At 37.9% G+C, this 17,806-nt stretch overlaps 1 protein-coding gene and 1 pseudogene across 1 annotated transcript in view; one reads left to right on the plus strand and one right to left on the minus strand.

Annotated features, from left to right (window-relative positions):
• The window catches only part of DNAJB4 (DnaJ (Hsp40) homolog, subfamily B, member 4), a 44,730-nt gene that overhangs the window by 12,681 nt on the left and 14,243 nt on the right, over positions 1–17,806 (plus strand). The gene's annotated exons all lie outside the window — the stretch shown is intronic.
• Positions 8,111–9,616, minus strand: LOC102258921 (annotated as a pseudogene).

A 17,806-nucleotide genomic window follows, 5' to 3' on the forward strand; every position in this document is an offset into this window, starting at 1 on the left:
TTGAAATGAATAAAACTAAAAAAAAAAAGACCGTACCCTTTTATGTAATGATGTTTACTTTGAATTTATATTAGTTCACACAAACACTCCATCCATGCTTTTGTTCCGGCCCTCCGGTCCAGTTTAAGAACCCATTGTGGTCCTCCAGTCAAAAAGTTTGCCCACCCCTGCACTAGTGCCTGCTGGTAAAAGCCAATAGTTGTGAATGGCTGCAGAGCCAAGGGGTAGCAGGTGTGGTATGCTTTTTTTTTTTTAATCCACTATTATTAAATCACTTGAAATAGACTTTGGAGTTAGATGAGCTTCAATTCACCATTTGCTACATAAGTTCAAGTTATTTAACTTTTCCAAGTTTTACTTTTTTTTTTATAGTCTCAGTTTATTCTTTGGTACCCTAAGCATTATAATAAAAATTAAATGACAGTATTGTAAGCAGATACTATTGCCTGTATGTAATGAAAATTCTTATGAAATAACCTAAAAATCCATATCCAGAATGGCTCTAGGACTGGTTGATTTAGCAGCTCAATATATGAGGTTTTTTTGTTTGTTTGTATTTTTTTTAATCTATCCTCTGCTATCCTTAGTATGTGGTTTAGTGCCCCTAATGATTGCATAATGGTTGCCACAGTTCCCTGTGTTATGCAGTCATGATTGTAAAGTTGAAGAAGAAAGTTTCTTCTCTTTCTTCTACCCTCTTCCTCTGGATACCAATTGGACTCAGCTAATCCCACAGGCTTACTCTAGCAAGTATCATATTTGGTTTTGAATAATTAAGATTTATCTGGGGCCCCACTTTCCTGATAATAGTTATTACTACTACATTTGTGACCCTTAGAATTCTGTTCTTGGGGGTGTTTTTTTTTTTAGTATAATCTTTTGTCTCATGGTTTTAAAAATCATCTTTACTCCAAATTTTTTATCTTCCCTCTGGACTGCTTTATGTAAACCAGACTCCTGTATTCAATTGCCTCTTAGACATTACCATTTGTAAGTTTAATAGGCATCTTCCACTTAATATGTTCAATGTTAAACTCAATTTCCCCCTCCAGCTCTTCTGTCTTCCTATTTTAGTAAATAATAAATTTGTTCTTTCAGTTTGCTGAAGCTGAAGAACCTTGCAGTCATTATTGATTTCTCTCATATCCCACATCTGATTCATCAGGAAGTCCTATTGATTCGACTTTTAAAATAAATAAAATGGCTACATCATGGTCCAAACCACCTGAAATATTGCAGTGCATTCTCTTTAGTCTTTATCATTCTTTTCCACTCCATTCTTAACACAGAAGCCAGTGATTTTGGCATCCTGCATAAAATTTCAGTGGCTTCTTATTTTCCCGTATAGAAGTCTGTCTTCAGTAGTTTACAAGACTCCACACCATTTAGCCATGTATTATTTTTCTGACTGCCTTCTAATTTTTTCACCACTCCCACTTCATCATTCTGACATAGCAGCACCTCAAAGATGTCTAGCATTTTTTAATATTTACCTCTACCTGGTATATTCTACTCCCACTTATATACATAACTTTTCTCTTTCAGGTCACGGTGCAAATGTCATTTCTCAACCTTTTAAACCCATTTCTGGCCACCCCATCTAAAATTTTAATTCTCTTCCTTTCTTTACTTTCCTTAGCTCCTACCACCATCTAATATTCTATATAATATTTTTTAAATTGTTTTTAATTATTTTAAAAAATAAAATTTTATCTTCCCCATTAGAATGTAAAGGCATGGATTTTTTATTTATATTGTATCCTCAGTACCTAGAAAGGTGTCTTGGCATATGAAGGTTCTTTTAAAAAATATTTAATATATAATATTAAAATTGTTTTTAATTATTTTAAAAAATAAAATTTTATCTTCCCATTAGAATGTAAAGGCATGGATTTTTTATTTATATTATATCCTCAGTACCTAGAAAGGTGTCTTGGCATATGAAGGTTCTTTTAAAAAAATATTTAAAAGGAAGGGAGAGGGTGAGAGAGAGAGAGAGAAACATCAATGATGAGAGAAAATCATTGATCAGCTGCTTTCTGCATGTCCCACACTGGGGATCGAGCCCTACACCTGGGCATGTGCCCTGACTGGGAATCGAACCAGTGACCTCTTGTTGCATGGGTCGACACTCAACCACTGAGCTACATAGGCTGGGCTCATCATCAGTTTTTGATTGATGTGCCCCTTAAATGCTGACCATCCGAAAGTTCTCTTTGATTCTTTCAAAAATTATCCATCCCACGTTGTCTTTGATTCTTTCAAAAATTATCCCTCTTTTACACTTTAAAATACTACCTGTGTTACAATCTTTTCTAAATCTTTATCTCCAGCTAAGACTTTTTTCCTAAATCCCAGTTTAGAATATCCAATTCTTTCCTAGACACCTTTATCCATATTCAATTTAATTGAATATTGTTGTACTAGGTTTTTGGGAATCAAAAATTAAGTAAGCCTTGCCCTGTTTGATCTTACATTATTATAGGGGAGTTAGAGAAACAAGTTATTACAACACAGGTAGTAATTAGGAATATAGTTCAAGCAATGAATTTTACCAAGTATGGAAGTAGCAGAGATGAAGGGGTGATTAATAGGATCATAGGCATGTTCTAACAGAACTTACCTTTCTCTTCAAATGTATTCTTATATTCTGCTAGAGGCCCGGTGCGTGAAATTGGTGCACTGGGGGGGGGTGTTCCCTCAGCCCAGCCTGCTCCCTCTTGCAGTCTGGGAGCCCTTGGGGAATGTCTGACTGATGGCTCCCATGGGGAGTGGGCCTACGCCGTCAGTCAGGCATCCTTAGCCCTGTCGCAGAGGTGGGAGAGGCTCCCGCCACTGCCGCTGTTCTTGCCAGCTGTAAGCCTGGCTTCTAGCTGAGCAGCGCTCTCCCTATGGGAGCACACTGATCACCAGGGGGCAGCTTCTGCATTGAGCGTCTGCCCCCTGGTGGTCAGTGCACATCATAGCAACCGGTCGTTCTGCCATTTGGTTGATTTGCATATTAGCCTTTTATTATATAGGATACTTTCATTAGTAGTTCAACTATGTACATCTTTTTAAAATATATATATTTTTATTGATTTCAGAGAGGAAGAAAGAGGGAGAGAGAGATAGAAACATCCACGATGAGAGAGAATCATGGATCGGCTGCCTCCTGCAAGCCCACAACCCGGACATGTGCCCTTGACTGGAATTGAACCTGGGACCTTTTAGTTCGCAGGCCAACAATCTAGCCACTGAGCCAAACCAGCTAGGGCAAACTGTGCACATCTTTGTTCAATCTGGAAACCAGGGCAATCTAAAACTTTTCCAAATTTCCACATACATTTAGTTGGCAAATTGTACATATTCTATCTCTTGATTACTTTAGCCATTTGTCTTTTTATTTCATAGTCATTTTATTTAGGTCCTCATAATTACTCATGTCATTGAATTATTTTCACACATTAAAAATTAACTCAACAGCAATATATTAGAGATAAGGCCTCGTACTAGAAAATAAGATTTAGAGAAAACCAAAAACAGGATCTCTCAGGGAGGTTACAATCTCTCAGTGTGCAAGGCATAAGCAAACAGATAGTTATGTAGTTGTGACAGAATAGAGATACTGGGAAAAATATGGGAACTCAAGGTCAGGGGAACCTAACCCAAGCTGGGAGTAAGATTTGGCCAACTAGAGGCTGAGTCTCAAAGCAGTAGTAAACTAAGTGTGGCGTAGGGAAGAAAGTTATACACACACACCATTCACTTTATATATACTAAAGAAATATTATTTTAAAGACATTACTTTGGGTGCCTGTGTACTTATTAATTTGCTCTTGCTTAAAAATAATTTTTAAGCATCATAATTGATTTAGAAGGTTATCCGTAGTAGTACATCATTATACAGTTGATACTTCATTATTTACCAATTCTGTACTTTCGAATTTGTCCACTAACCCCAAAATCTAATTGTAACTCTGAAATCAAGCAGTTGGGGTGCTTCACAGGTTTTTTTTTTTTTTTTTTTTCAGACATGAGCATGGACAAAATAAATTTGAGTCCTTATGTTCCTAGCTGGGTCCAACAAGGCAGTGCTTGCTTAGCTTTATTATTTCAGTTATCATATTGTAAACAAGTTTTTGTAGACTATTAAGTATACTTTTACATTTTTTTGCATTTTTGTGCTCTTGGTGATTTCACTGTTTAAAGAAATGTTTCGGTGTAGTGCTGAAATGCTATCTAAATTGTGTTCCTAAGCATAGGAAGCCTGTGATGTGCCTTATGGAGAGAATACATGTTTTAAGTAAGCTTTATTCAGGCATGAGTTATAGTGCTGTTGGTCTTGAGTTCAATGTTATAGTAACTACTAAGGTACCGTTAAGCATAAACACACATAAAACAAGGTTATCTATTGATGAGTTGACTTAACTCTGCATTTCCCTTAGGGAAAATGATTCAGTATTCACTAATTCAGCATCCACAGCAACTTTATGGAACATAACTATGGCAAATAATGAGAATCGAGTACTTTCAGGGTACATTTGATTTTGGGAAACAGCCAAAGTCATTTATGGCCAGGAGTAGTGAGTCAAGCTGGACAGTATAGAGGTATGATTATTAAAGTCTTCCTCAACCTTTTAAAACACATGCCCCCTCCCCTTTGATAAACATCTTACTTCACTACCCTAAAGATTCTAATATATTTTCCTTAGTAGACACAAAATCTAATTGTAACTCTGAAATCAAGCAGTTGGGGTGCTTCACAGGTTTTTTTTTCAGACATGAGCATGGACAAAATAAATTTGAGTCCTTATGTTCCTAGCTGGGTCCAACAAGGCAGTGCTTGCTTAGCTTTATTATTTCAGTTATCATATTGTAAACAAGTTTTTGTAGACTATTAAGTATACTTTTACATTTTTTTGCATTTTTGTGCTCTTGGTGATTTCACTGTTTAAAGAAATGTTTCGGTGTAGTGCTGAAATGCTATCTAAATTGTGTTCCTAAGCATAGGAAGCCTGTGATGTGCCTTATGGAGAGAATACATGTTTTAAGTAAGCTTTATTCAGGCATGAGTTATAGTGCTGCAAGTTTTACTTTACTTTACCATCAGCCAGGCTAATGTTTTATAGTGAAAGCTGAGTGTTTATAGTAAAAAATTATAGTTTTTTAAAAGCTTGCTAGATATAATAAAATTTTATTGTGTTTAGTGTTTTTTAGTCTGCCCTCTTACTCCAGTCAAGAATAATTTTTAAAAAGCAGGGGTTGGCTCAGTGTTTCTGTTAAGGGCCAGACAGTAAATTGTTAGGTTTTGTGGGCCATACAGTCTTTGCTACTACTATCCAACTCCACCACTATATGGCAAAAGCAGCAATAGACAGTAGTTATTATTGTGTTCAGTGTTTTTTAGTCTGCCCTCTTACAAAAAAAAAGAATAATTTTTAAAAAGCAGGGGTTGGCAAACATTTTCTGTTAAGGGCCAGACAGTAAATTGTTAGGTTTTGTGGGCCATACAGTCTTTGCTACTACTATCCAACTCCACCACTATATGGCAAAAGCAGCAATAGACAGTAGTTATTATTTTATATATTTACTAGAGGCCCAATGCACGAAATTCATGCAAGGGTCTTGGCCCCGGCCCCTGCCTGCTGTGTGGCCATGGCCGGGGGGGCCTCTGTTGTGGCCTCCGCTTGCCGCTGCCATGGCCCTTTGCTGCCTCTGCCACCTCTGCCACAGCCCCCTCCTGCTGCCGCCACGGCCCCCACCCGCCTGTGCCTCTGCCCCCGCCCGCTGCGGCTTTGTCCGGAAGGAAGGACTTCTGGAAGGACGTCCAGTCTAATTATCATACTATGCTTTTATTATTATAGATATTATTAACTCCTAAGGGCAGGGATCATGCCTTATACTGATGTATTCTTCAGGGCACATAACATAGTAGGGTCTCAATAACTGTTGCCTTGACTTGCTGATTTAATCTAGATTAATAAAAAGGCTATATTTTAAAATATTAAAAACTCAAACAATTGAAACCCATCCATTTAAAATTGAATTATTGTAGAAATACTATTTTTCTCTTACTTATAAATGCCCTTCTTTAAGCAATTACAGTAGTTGGTGCTCATTGTATTTGGAATTAGGTCTCCTAATTTTAGAGTTATAAATAGTTGGAGAGTTAAACAAACTTGTTCAATCAGTTTATTGATTGGCTAAGAGCCTAACAGTTCTGTGAAACAGCAGCCTATTCCTCTCCTTTCCTGCTCACCTCTGTAATACAGACATTTTTTTTTCTGTTACTATTTGTCTTACTATGAGGGGCTGTTGGTTTCACTTTGGCCACAGACTAATGCTAATCCCTTTCTCTGGTTAGCCAATTAAGTTTTCCAAGTGATTCTCATGGCTGCTTGTGAGAGGAGAAACTTTAGAAAAGAACGAAGTGAAAATTACATAAATTTCTAATTTCCTAGTGTGTGTTTGTGTTTTTTACTTTTAATATTGAGAAAGTATGTATGGAGTGAGTTCGTGTAAGAACTAGTCCCACAACTTCCCTCTAAATGTAAAATATTATTTCAAAAATTCCTCACAAGTATCTTTTTCTTGTAGATGAAAAGTGGAATACTATTTTACTTTATTTTTCAACTTTATTGAGATACTAGAGGCCTAGTGCATGAATTTGTGCATGGATAGGATCCCTAAGCCTGAATGGCGATCAGGGCCTTCCAGCTGCTGGCCTTCCTTTCCCGGCTGCCGGCCGCTGCTGGGGCCTTCCTTCATTCCACACTGCCCCCCAGTGGTCAGCACACGTCATAGCGAGCAATCAAACTCCCTGTCGAACTCCCGAGGGGACACTTTGCATATTAGCCTTTTATATATATAGATATTGACATGTAAAATTACAGGATACAGATGATGTATCATACAATTGTGCACTGGAAACCTATATAATTTATTAACCAATGTCACCCCAATGAATTTAATTTAAATATTATAAGATATTTAAAGTGTACATTGTGATAATTTGATATATGTATATCCTGTGAAAGGATTCCACCCCTCTAGTTAACTAACACATCCACCACCTCATATATTTATCTTTTTTAAAATGTGGAATGCTTCACTAATTTGCATGTCATCTTTGGGCTGGGGCCATGCTAATCTTCTCCATGTCACTCCAATTATAGTAAATGGATGGCTGAAGTGAATACTGTAATATTATTTTATAAATAAAAATAAATGTTTCTTTAGAGTTCATCTGTTAGGATTTTTTCCTCCCTAAATGTGCATGTGAGAGACATATATGTGTGATATACTTCAGTTCATAGGTTGAAGTTTCTGAAAAATTGGATTTCAGCACTAATGATGAGAAGGAACCTCTTCATCTATCTATACTGGCTAATACAGTAGCCACTAGCCACATGAAGCTGTTAAGTACCTGACATGTGGCTCTCTGAATTGAGATATAATGTGAAGTGTAAAAATCACACTGGCTTCTGAAGACTTAGTATAAAAACAAGAATATAAAGTAGCTCCCTGATAATTTTTTTATTGATTACATGTTGCAATGATAATATCCTGGGTTAAATAAAATACATTATTAAAATTAATTTCACATTTCTTTTTACTTTTATTAAAATGTGGATTCTAGAAATGTTTAAGTTATATATATGTTTTGCATTTGTAGCTTTATATTTCTGTTGGACAGCACTGCTCTACATTCTGTGATCTTTCAACATAAAGTGTATAATCAAATACCAATTTACAAGATCCATTTAAAATGACCTAGGCCCTGGCTGGTGTGGGGCTCAGTTGATTGAGTGTCATCCTATGCACCAAAAAGGTCGCCATTCGATTCCTGGTCAGGGCAAATACCCAGGTTTTGGGTTCAATCCTGGTTGGTTTGTGTGTGGGTGGCAACCAGTCGATGTTTCTCTCTCACACTGATGTTTCTCTTCATCTCTGTCTAAAATAAAAAAAACATACTTTAAAAAAGGAGATGATAAAGAAAATGACCTAGAAATTCTATAATTTCTTTTGGCTCTTATTAAATATGGAAAAGTACTGTAGCGAGTGCTTTATTTTAACCAATTCCAAAATGCTAGGAAAGTATGAGATTAGTTCACTGTACATTCACTAACATTCTGGTAAGCTTTTTAGTGACTTCTTGTAAAAGAGGGTAAAGAAGAAGGGCAGGTTGTTACAGTGCTACTTTATTAGAATACATTCATTTTTTATTTGTTTCAAGTCTCCAATTCTTTTATTTATTCACTGTAATTCCAAGATTTTAGTAGTATTGATAAAATCCAAGGCCATCTTATTTTTGAAGTGTGATATCAGTGAGCACTCACCATTCCTTAACGGTCAAGTCTGTTTACAACTTCCCCAACCGTAGCAATGAAGTTTTTATTGTCTTGGAGATTAGCTCAAATAATACTGTGCAGTCTGTTCATATATGAGTCATTGGTGTCCAGTGTAGGTGTCTCTCCACTTCCAGATAAGGGCATGCTGGCAAAGCTGCTGGTTAACACCTGCTGCAGGATCTCCAGGTGCTGTTGTAAGACAGTGTTGGCTTCGCTCCTGGATCACATTCACTTCCAGCTTCTCCGCTGCTGTGCGCACGCTCTCCAAGTGCTTCTGCAGGGCTCCATTCCTTCTTCAAACTCCATGTTGCATTTGTGAAGCTCTGCCTCCCGAGCTTTGCTGTGGCTCAGGAATTCCTCTGTAAATATAGGGATGTCAAAAACAGACCGTTTCTTCTGTTTGTTTTTCATGATCATGAGTGGCCTGTCTGGCTGCATTTTGCCTTTGAGATTTGCCTTTCTGGTCCTGGTTTTCCTACTGAAAACCTTGTAGGCCTCAGTCTTCTGATACTGCTCCAGTTCCTTCATATAAAGCTCCTTATCTCTATTGGCTTCATCAAAGTAGCGTCGTTTTTCTTAACATTCATTGCCTAACATTCTTGTGATTTCTGGAAATGGGACTTCTGGTCTTTTTGATCAAAGCTGTTCTCGATGCTTATTCATGACCGGAACATATCCTGTAAGGGGGGATTTGGGTGTATTGCTGTCTCAAAGAGGTGTCTTCCTCTTTCTTCCTTTGGACCACCCTTCTCGTTTACATCTTTGCTCTGTTCACTGCCTTCTGCAGTGTCTGAAGGCTCATTCTGAAGCAATTGACCTTGGGAGAGATCCTCCACAAATTCTGGATTGTTGGTAGATGATGTGGCTCCACTACCATATGGAATCTCTGGGTGGGTTAGCCGTGTTGTAGCCAGATCACTACTGTCCTTGGAGCCATCCTCCTCTGCATAAAGGGGAGGCAGGGTGGAACTAGTCATCCAAGTTTCCATCTCTCTGCCGATAGGGTTAGTCAGGGGCCTGGAGCTAAAGAAAGTCCCCTGCACAGAGGACAATTCTCTGAGCCTCTCTGAATCGCATTCACTCTTCTCCGGCGTCTCACAGCTTGAGAAAAATTCCTCCGCAGCACTTTATTATTATGTCCTTTCTTTCCGTTTACCTTATCGTCATAAACACCTTCCCATAGGCAACGTCTATTAACACAATAACACAAAGTTGTTTCGGTGAGGAGAAAAATGAAATATCGGCATACATTTTAATATCACCACAGAATACACGAATTCTACACTCCCAAAAAGGAAATGATTTTTTTTTAAACATAAAATATTGCCAAGTCCGGTGTGGCTCAGTGGTTGAGCGTGGACCCATGAACCAAGAGGTCACAGTTGGATTCCTGATTAGGGCACATGCCCTAGTTGTCCGGTCGATCCCCAGTAGGGGGCAGGCAAGAGGCAGCCGAGCAATGATGATGTTTCTATCTCTCCCCCTTCCTCCTTCTCTCTGAAGTAAGTAAAAACATATTTTTTAAAAATAAAATATTTCTGATACCTGGATATTTCCAGTAACTCCAATAATTTTCATAAATGTATTAAAGCAATTTTAATTTTTTAAAAGGCATGTACTTTTACATTTTTTAAAATTTCATTTTAAATCTTCTTTGTAAAGACTATTAAATCAATAAAATTAAATGTGTATATTTTATTACAGTGCTTTGTGCAGGAGAGTATAAAATCAAGCAATGACAGTATCAAATCTTGAACACTTTGGGAATTATTAATATAACTATAGTGATAAAGTACTGGGAAATTTAGATGTTATAGACAATTAGTGCAAAGAGAATTAAAACTGATAAAGCCCTTTTTCCTATCAGTCTTTTTAGGTTAGTTAGTTTGACATCTTTTATTGGTGCTCTTGAAAGTTTACAAATATTGATGAAACATTGTTAAGAACCCTTTACTGAGAGAACCAAAAAGTAATTTCATTAGCTTCAAAATAAATTGGTATTTAAGAAATGAAGTGAGCTTTTAAAATTCATTTCAAAGACCTAATGAATTAGCCCTTTTGGAAAAACATGAAAGAGCAGTCATTAAGTAAAAAAATGACATTCAAAACTTTCAACAATCTGACCATAACTTTTTTTTTGGTCAGCTTTCTAAGGAGAGCCTATCTAAGTTCTGTGCTTTAATCTGACCAATCTTTTTGCTGTATCAAATAGATTTTATACTTTTTTGCCTTTGGACTTTGTGTTCTTGGTCCAAATTGCAGATTCCCCAAACCCCATAACCTTGCTCTCTTTCTTTCTAAGTTCTATCAATCTTTCAAGATCATTGAGCATCTTTATAACCAGTATTTTGAACACTGCATTTGGTAGATTGCTTGTCTCCTTTTTGTTTAGTTCCTTTTTTGAAGTTTTCTTCTGTTTTTTTGTTTGTTTGTTTCGATTTGTTTTCATTTAGGACTCCCTGTGTTTGTTTCTGCGTACTAGGTAGAGCTGCTTGCTGTGTGTCGCAGTCTTGGTAGAGTGGCCTTAATGTGTTGGGTGTCCTGTGGGGCCCAGTGGAGCTTTCTCCCTGTCACCTAAGCAGGTGCTCCAGGTGTGCCTCCGTGTTGCTTGTGCGTGCCCCCTCTTGTTGTAGTTGAGTCTTTTAAAAAAATATATATATTTTATTATTGATTTTTTTTTACAGAGAAGAAGGGAGAGGGTGTGTTGCTTGTAGTTGAGTCTTTTAAAAAATATATATATTTTATTATTGATTTTTTTTACAGAGAAGAAGGGAGAGGGATAGAGAGTTAGAAACATCGATCAGCTGCCTCCTGCACACCTCCTACTGGGGATGTGCCGGCAACCAAGGTACATGCCCTTGACTGGAATCGAACCTGGGACCCTTCAGTCCGCAGGCTAACGCTCTATCCACTGAGCCAAACTGGTTAGGGCTGTAGTTGAGTCTTGAATGCTGTTAGCACGTCAATGTGAGGTATTGATTCTCAGGCTGATTGGTTCTGAGGACTGGCCGTGACTACAGTGGAGGAACTGTTGTGCAGGGACTGATCCTATGGAGCAGGCGTCACTTTAGCAGGGCTCTGATGCCTGCCACATCTGCCCTTTAAATATGTTGTTTGTGGACGTGGTTGGATGTGGTGATCTGGTGAGGTCCTCCATGTCACTCAGTCACAATCTGGTTTTCACAGCCAAAAGTTATGGGGACTTCTCTTCCTGGCACTGGAGCCCTGAGCTGGGGAGCCTGGGGTGGTGCCAGGATGTCTCATTCCTCAGGGAGGACCTCTGCAGCTGAGATATCCCTTCTGTTTTTTAACCACCACACCAGCCCATTCTGAGTCTTTGCCCCTTCCTACCAGTCTTAATGTGGTTTCTTCAGTATATCCCTTGTTATAGGGGCTTCAGGCTAGACTTCAAACAGTTCTCAATGATGGTTATCTTGCAGTTTAGTTGGAATTTTGATGTGGTCATGGGAGGAGGTGAGTAAAGTGTTTACCTACTCATCATCAAGACCAGAAGCCTTTTTCCATTTATTTTTAAAAATTAAATTTTTAAGTAGATTATTTTTTTTAGAGCAGTTTCCAGTTCACTGCAAATTGAGTGGAAGATTTAGAGATTCCCCATGTACCTCCTGCCTCCACTCATGGTTAGCCCCTTCCCCCCCTTACCAACACCTCCCACTAGATGGAACATTTGTTTACAATTGATGAACTTACATTGATACATCATCACCCAGAGTTCATAATTTACATTAGGGTTCACACTTGGTGTTGAACATTCTATGATTTTGGGCAAATGTAAAATGACATGAGCCCACCATTTCAGTATTAGGTAGAGTAGTTTGCCCTAAAAATCCCTCTGTTCCCCACCTAGTTATTCTCTGCCCACTCACCGCTGGCAACCACTGATATTTTTACTGTCTCCATAGTTTTACCTTTTCCAGAATGTATACTTTTTAGACTGGCTTCTTTCACTTATTTAGCAATATGCATTTAGATTTCTTCCATGTCTTTTCATGGCTTGAAAACTTGTTCTTTTTAGTGCTGAACAATATTCCATTGTCTGGATGTACTACAGTTTATCTATTCACCTACTGAAGGACATCTTGATTGCTTCCAAGTTTTGGCAATTATGAATAAAGCTGTTATAAACATTCATATGCAGGTTTTTGTGTGGACGTAAGTTTTCAACTCCTTTGATAAGTAACAAGGAGTGTCATTGTTGGATAGTATGATAAGTCTATGTTTATTTTTTAATTTAAAATTTTTTTGTTAATCTTCACCTGAGGATATTTTCCCATTGATTTTTAGAGAGAGTGGAAGGGAGGGAAGAAACAGAAAGAGAGAAACATTGATGTGAGAGAGACATCGATTGGTTGCCTCCTGTACCCACCCTGACCAGGATGGAGCCTGCAACTAAGATACGTGCCCTTGACCGGAATCGAACCTGAGACCCTTCAGTCCGAGGGCCAATGCTCTATCCACTGAGCCAAACCAGCGAGGGTGGTCTATGTTTGTTTTTGTAAGAAAACACCAAACTGTCTTCCAAAGTGGCTATATACCATTTTGCATTCCCACCAGAAATGAATGAGAAGTCCTATTCCTATTCCTATGCCAGCATTTAGTATTACCAATGTTCTGGATTTTCGCCATTTTAATAGGTGTGTAGGGATATCTCATTTTAATATTCATCTTCCTGATGACATGACATGAAGAATCATTTTATTTTATTATTTTAAAAATATATTTTTATTGATTTCAGAGAGGAAGGGAGAGGGAGAGAGAGAGAGAGAAACACCAATGATAAGAGAGAATCATTGATCGACTGCCTCCTACACGCCCCACACAGGGATCAAACCCACAACCTAGGTATATGCCCTGACCAGGAATTGAACTGTGACCTCCTGGCTCATAGGTCTATGCTCAACCACTGAGCCACCGCGGCTGAGCTGGAGAGTCATTTTATATGCTTATTTGCCATCTGTATATCTTTGGTGAGATGTCTGTTAAGATATTTGGCCCATGTTTTAATTGACTTGTTTTCTAATTGTTGAGTTCTAAGAGTTCTTTATATATTTTGGATAACAGTTTTTTATTGGATGACTTCTGAATTATTTTCTCCATCTGTGGCTTGTCTTTTCATTCTATTGACAGTGTCTTTCTCAGCAGAAAATTTTAATTTTAATGAAGTCCAGCTTATCAGTTCTTTCATGAAGTACGCCTTTGGTATTATATTTAAAAAGTAATTGTCACCCCTGGCTGAGTGGCTCAGTTGGTTGGAGCGTCAACCTATACACCAAAAGTTGTGGGTTCAATCCCCGGTCTGTGCACATAGGGGAGGCACCCGATAGATGTTTTCTCACATGGATGCCTTTCTCTCTCTGTCTCTCACTCCCTTCCTCTCTCTAAAATTAATAAACATCAACATATCCTTGGGTGAAGATTAAAAAAAAGTCATTGCAGCCCTGGCTGATGTTCTCAATGTTTAGAGCATTGGTTTGTGCACCAAATGGTCGCAGGTTTGATTCCCAGTCAAGGGCACATATGTACCTGGGTTACAGGTTTGATCCCTAGCACCTGTCGGGACACATGTGGGAGACAACCAATCAACGTGTCTCACATAGATGTTTCTTTCTCTCTCTTTCTCCTCCTCCTTCTCCCTTCCTCCCTTCTTCACACGCTCTCTCTAAAAAAAAAAAAAAAATCAATGGAAAAAATATCCTTGGGTGAAGATTAATACATGAAAAAAGTCATTGCTAAACCCAAGGTCATTTAGATTTTTCCTATGTTCTAGAAGTTTTATAATTTTGCATTTTATTTTTAGGTCTGTAGATCCATTTTGAGTTAATTTCTGTGAAGGGTATAATTTAAAGTCTGTGTCTAGATTTATTTCTTTGCAAGTGGATGTCCAGTTGTTCCAGTGCTATTTATATTTAGCCTTTGCTCCTTTGTCAAAGATCAGTTGACTATACTGGTAATTATGGGTCTATTTCTGGATTCCCTATTCTCTTCTATTGATCTATTTGCCTATTCTTTCACCAATACCACACTGTTTTGATTACTGTATTTGAAACACAAAGCACTTGAAATACAATGAATGTACTTGAAATACAATGAATGCACCTGAAATACAAATGAATATATTTTCAGTACAGTGAATACTACCTATGTGAAGTTTTAATGATGAAATTTGAATAGAGTCAAGATGGGTAAATAGCAAATATTAACTGGAATATTTGGAAAGAGCCATTAATTCTTAGTTGGACAGGTTTTTTTTTGTGTGTGTATCTGTATGCATGTAAAAAGGATATTTTGTGCCCTAACTCGTTTGGCTCAGTGGATAGAGCGTTGTTGGCCTGCGGACTCAAGGGTCCCAGGTTTGATTCTGGTCAAGGGTATGTACCTTGGTTGTGGGCACATACCCAGTAGGGAGTGTGCAAGAGGCAGCTGATCGATGTTTCTAACTCTCTATCCCTCTCCCTTCCTCTCTGTAAAAAATCAATAAAAATATTTTTTTAAAAAAGGATATTTTGCTATACATATTGTATAGTAATATTTTTTCTAAAATTTTTGTTTCATATGATGAAATCATTGTCATCACAGTGGATAACTCTTCCATAGTCCTCACTATGTGCCAGTCACATGTAAGTGCATCATACATTTCTCTCATTTAATTCTCACAACAACCGTATGAAGTTAGAATTAATATTAATTTCATTTGAGAGATAAGGAACCTGAAGCACAGAGAAGTGAAATCCAAGGCCACACAGCTAGTAAGTGGTATTGCCAGGATTCTAACCCAGATTGTCTGGCTCCAAAGTCTGTGCTTTTAACGACACTATCAGTATTCCCTGGTGCCATCTTAGCAAGTTTTACAATTACTGTTACATACTTATATTTGAGATTATATTCAATATCTAAAGTACTATTAACAAGGAATAAAAGAACCTCAGTTTTCTTATTCTTGATAAGAAGTAGCAGGGAATGGAAGTCATAATTTTTTAAAACCAATCACTGAGAAATTTCAGGACTAAATTTACTCATTTAAGAATTAATTATTGACAGAAAAGTTTTCAATAGGAACATAGGTAAAATATTAGAAGTCATTTGTCTTTGAGTATTTAAGTATGATGATCTGAGTTTTAATAGTGATCTTTTTTCTGAAGCTCTAGAAGGCATGTTGCCTTTCACTATACTAATTTATTATAAACTGAGAAATGATTTGTGAGTTGGAGAAAGAAAACATTTTTATTGTATATGAATAAAGCCAAAGTAGAAGGTTAAGATAGCATTAGTTGAATGATTAGTAATATACTTTTAGTTTTTTGTGATTAAAATTATCTTTAGCTCTCATCTAAATATATTTATTATTTACTTTTTTATTTTATATTTAGTATTTGAACTATGATTATAAAATAAAAATCTCATAGTTTTATAAAAATAATTTTTCTATATTTATAATAAGCCAAATAAGGAAGTTTTGTAAAGTTATAAAAAACAAAATATAGTATCATTAAAATTTTTACTTAATCCTGGCCCATGCATGGCTCTCTTAAATAGAGTGACACTTTCCCCCTAAATATATTATTAAGCACAAAAAGTTTGTTGCTATTAACTTTGATAAACAAAGTAATAAACAGACTTAAGATTTCTGATTTGGTTGAAAAAAATGAAAATGATTTCTTTTTAAAAAAATATTTTATTGATTTTTTTACAGAGAGGAAGGGAGAGGGATAGAGAATCAGAAACATCGATGAGAGAGAAACATCCATCAGCTGCCTCCTGCACACCTACTGGGGATGTGCCCACAACCAAGGTACATGCCCTTGACCTGAATCGAACCTCAGTCTGCAGGCTGACGCTCTACCCACTGAGCCAAACTGGTTAGGGCTGAAAAATCATTTCTTTAAAATATATTGTAACTTGCTTTCAGTCACAGATGACCTATTCTCAGCATGAGAACTTGACCTTAATATAAACTGTAAATATTGAGAAGAATCTGATTCTTTGTAACTTTCTTTTAATAAAGGAAATAATTGTGTTTTCATGGAATAATCTCATCAGTGTTTGAGTAGTAAGGTAAAAATTTAAAAATACAAACATGGCCCAGCCAACGTGGCTCAGTGTTTGAGCGTCGACTTATGAAACAGGAGGTCACAGTTCAATTCCTGGTCAGGGCATATGCCCAGGTTTTGGGCTCAATCCCCTGTGTGGGGCATGCAGGAGGCAGCCATTCAAAGATTGATGTTTCTATCTATCTCTACCTCTGCCTTCCTTTCTGAAATAAAAAAATATATATATTAAAAAAAATACAAACACTAGTTTCATCTTTGTTAAAAATATAGCAGACTAGCTCTGGCTGCTGGGCTCAGTTGGTTGGGTGTCATTCAGTGCACCGAAAGATTGGCAATTTGATTCCTGGTAAGGGCACATGCCTGGGTTGTTGTAGGCTTCCCCAGGTAGGGGGTGTACAGGAGGCATCCGATCAATGTTTCACTCCCACATTGATGTTTCTCTCTCTCCCTCTCCCTTCCTCTCTAAAAAAATCAATGAAAGATACTTTAAATAGCTATAAAGGAGCCTTAAAGGTATTTAAGGAAAAAAATAAGTTATAAACTCTAGCTAGATTTTTTTCTCAAATTTTCTGTCACACATACACATACCTATAATCCTATATAATAAAGAGGTAATGTGCAAATTGACCATCACTCCAACACACAAGATGGCCGCCCCATGTGGTCAAAGATGGCCACCACAAGATGGCCAACAGGAGAGGGCAGTTGTGGGTGATCAGACCAGCATGGGAGGGCAGTTGGGAGGGACCAGGCCTGCAGGGGAGAACAGTTGGGGGCCACCAGGCCTGCAGGGGAGGACAGTTGGAGGTGACCAGGCCTGCAGGGGAGGGCAGTTGGGGGTGACCAGGCCAGCAGGAGAGGGCAGTTGGGGGCAATCAGGTCGGCAGGGGAGGGCAGTTAGGGGCAATTGGGCCGGCGGGGGAGCAGTTAGGTGTCGATCAGGCTGGCAGGGGAGTGGTTAGGGGACGATCAGGCTGGCAGGGGAGCAGTTAGGCGTCAATCAGGCTGGCAGGGGACGAGACAGCAGTCAGATATCCCTCAAGGGGTCCCAGATTGGAGAGGGTGCAGGCTGGGCTGAGGGACACACCCCGCCCATGCACGAATTTTGTGCACTGGGCCTCTAGTATCAAATAAGCAGGGATTTATGTGATTTCTAAATAATGTTGCAAATAGACTCTATTTTAGGTTTCCTTTTTCCTTTTCATTTTGAAAACAATTAAATGAGTTTTATTCACATTTTTTTTCTGCGGGATTTTCCCAAAAGGCTGCCACTACTGTTCCCTTTATTTATTCTATTTTTGTTATGATAATTATTTACAGGGATGATAATTGCTTGCCTCCTCCACCCCCCAAAAAACCACACATTTATCTCATGCAAACTTGGATGACGAATATTTAATGTAA

This window comes from Myotis brandtii, unplaced genomic scaffold (genome assembly GCF_000412655.1).
Source record: "Myotis brandtii unplaced genomic scaffold, ASM41265v1 scaffold36, whole genome shotgun sequence".
Taxonomy (NCBI): domain Eukaryota; kingdom Metazoa; phylum Chordata; class Mammalia; order Chiroptera; family Vespertilionidae; genus Myotis; species Myotis brandtii.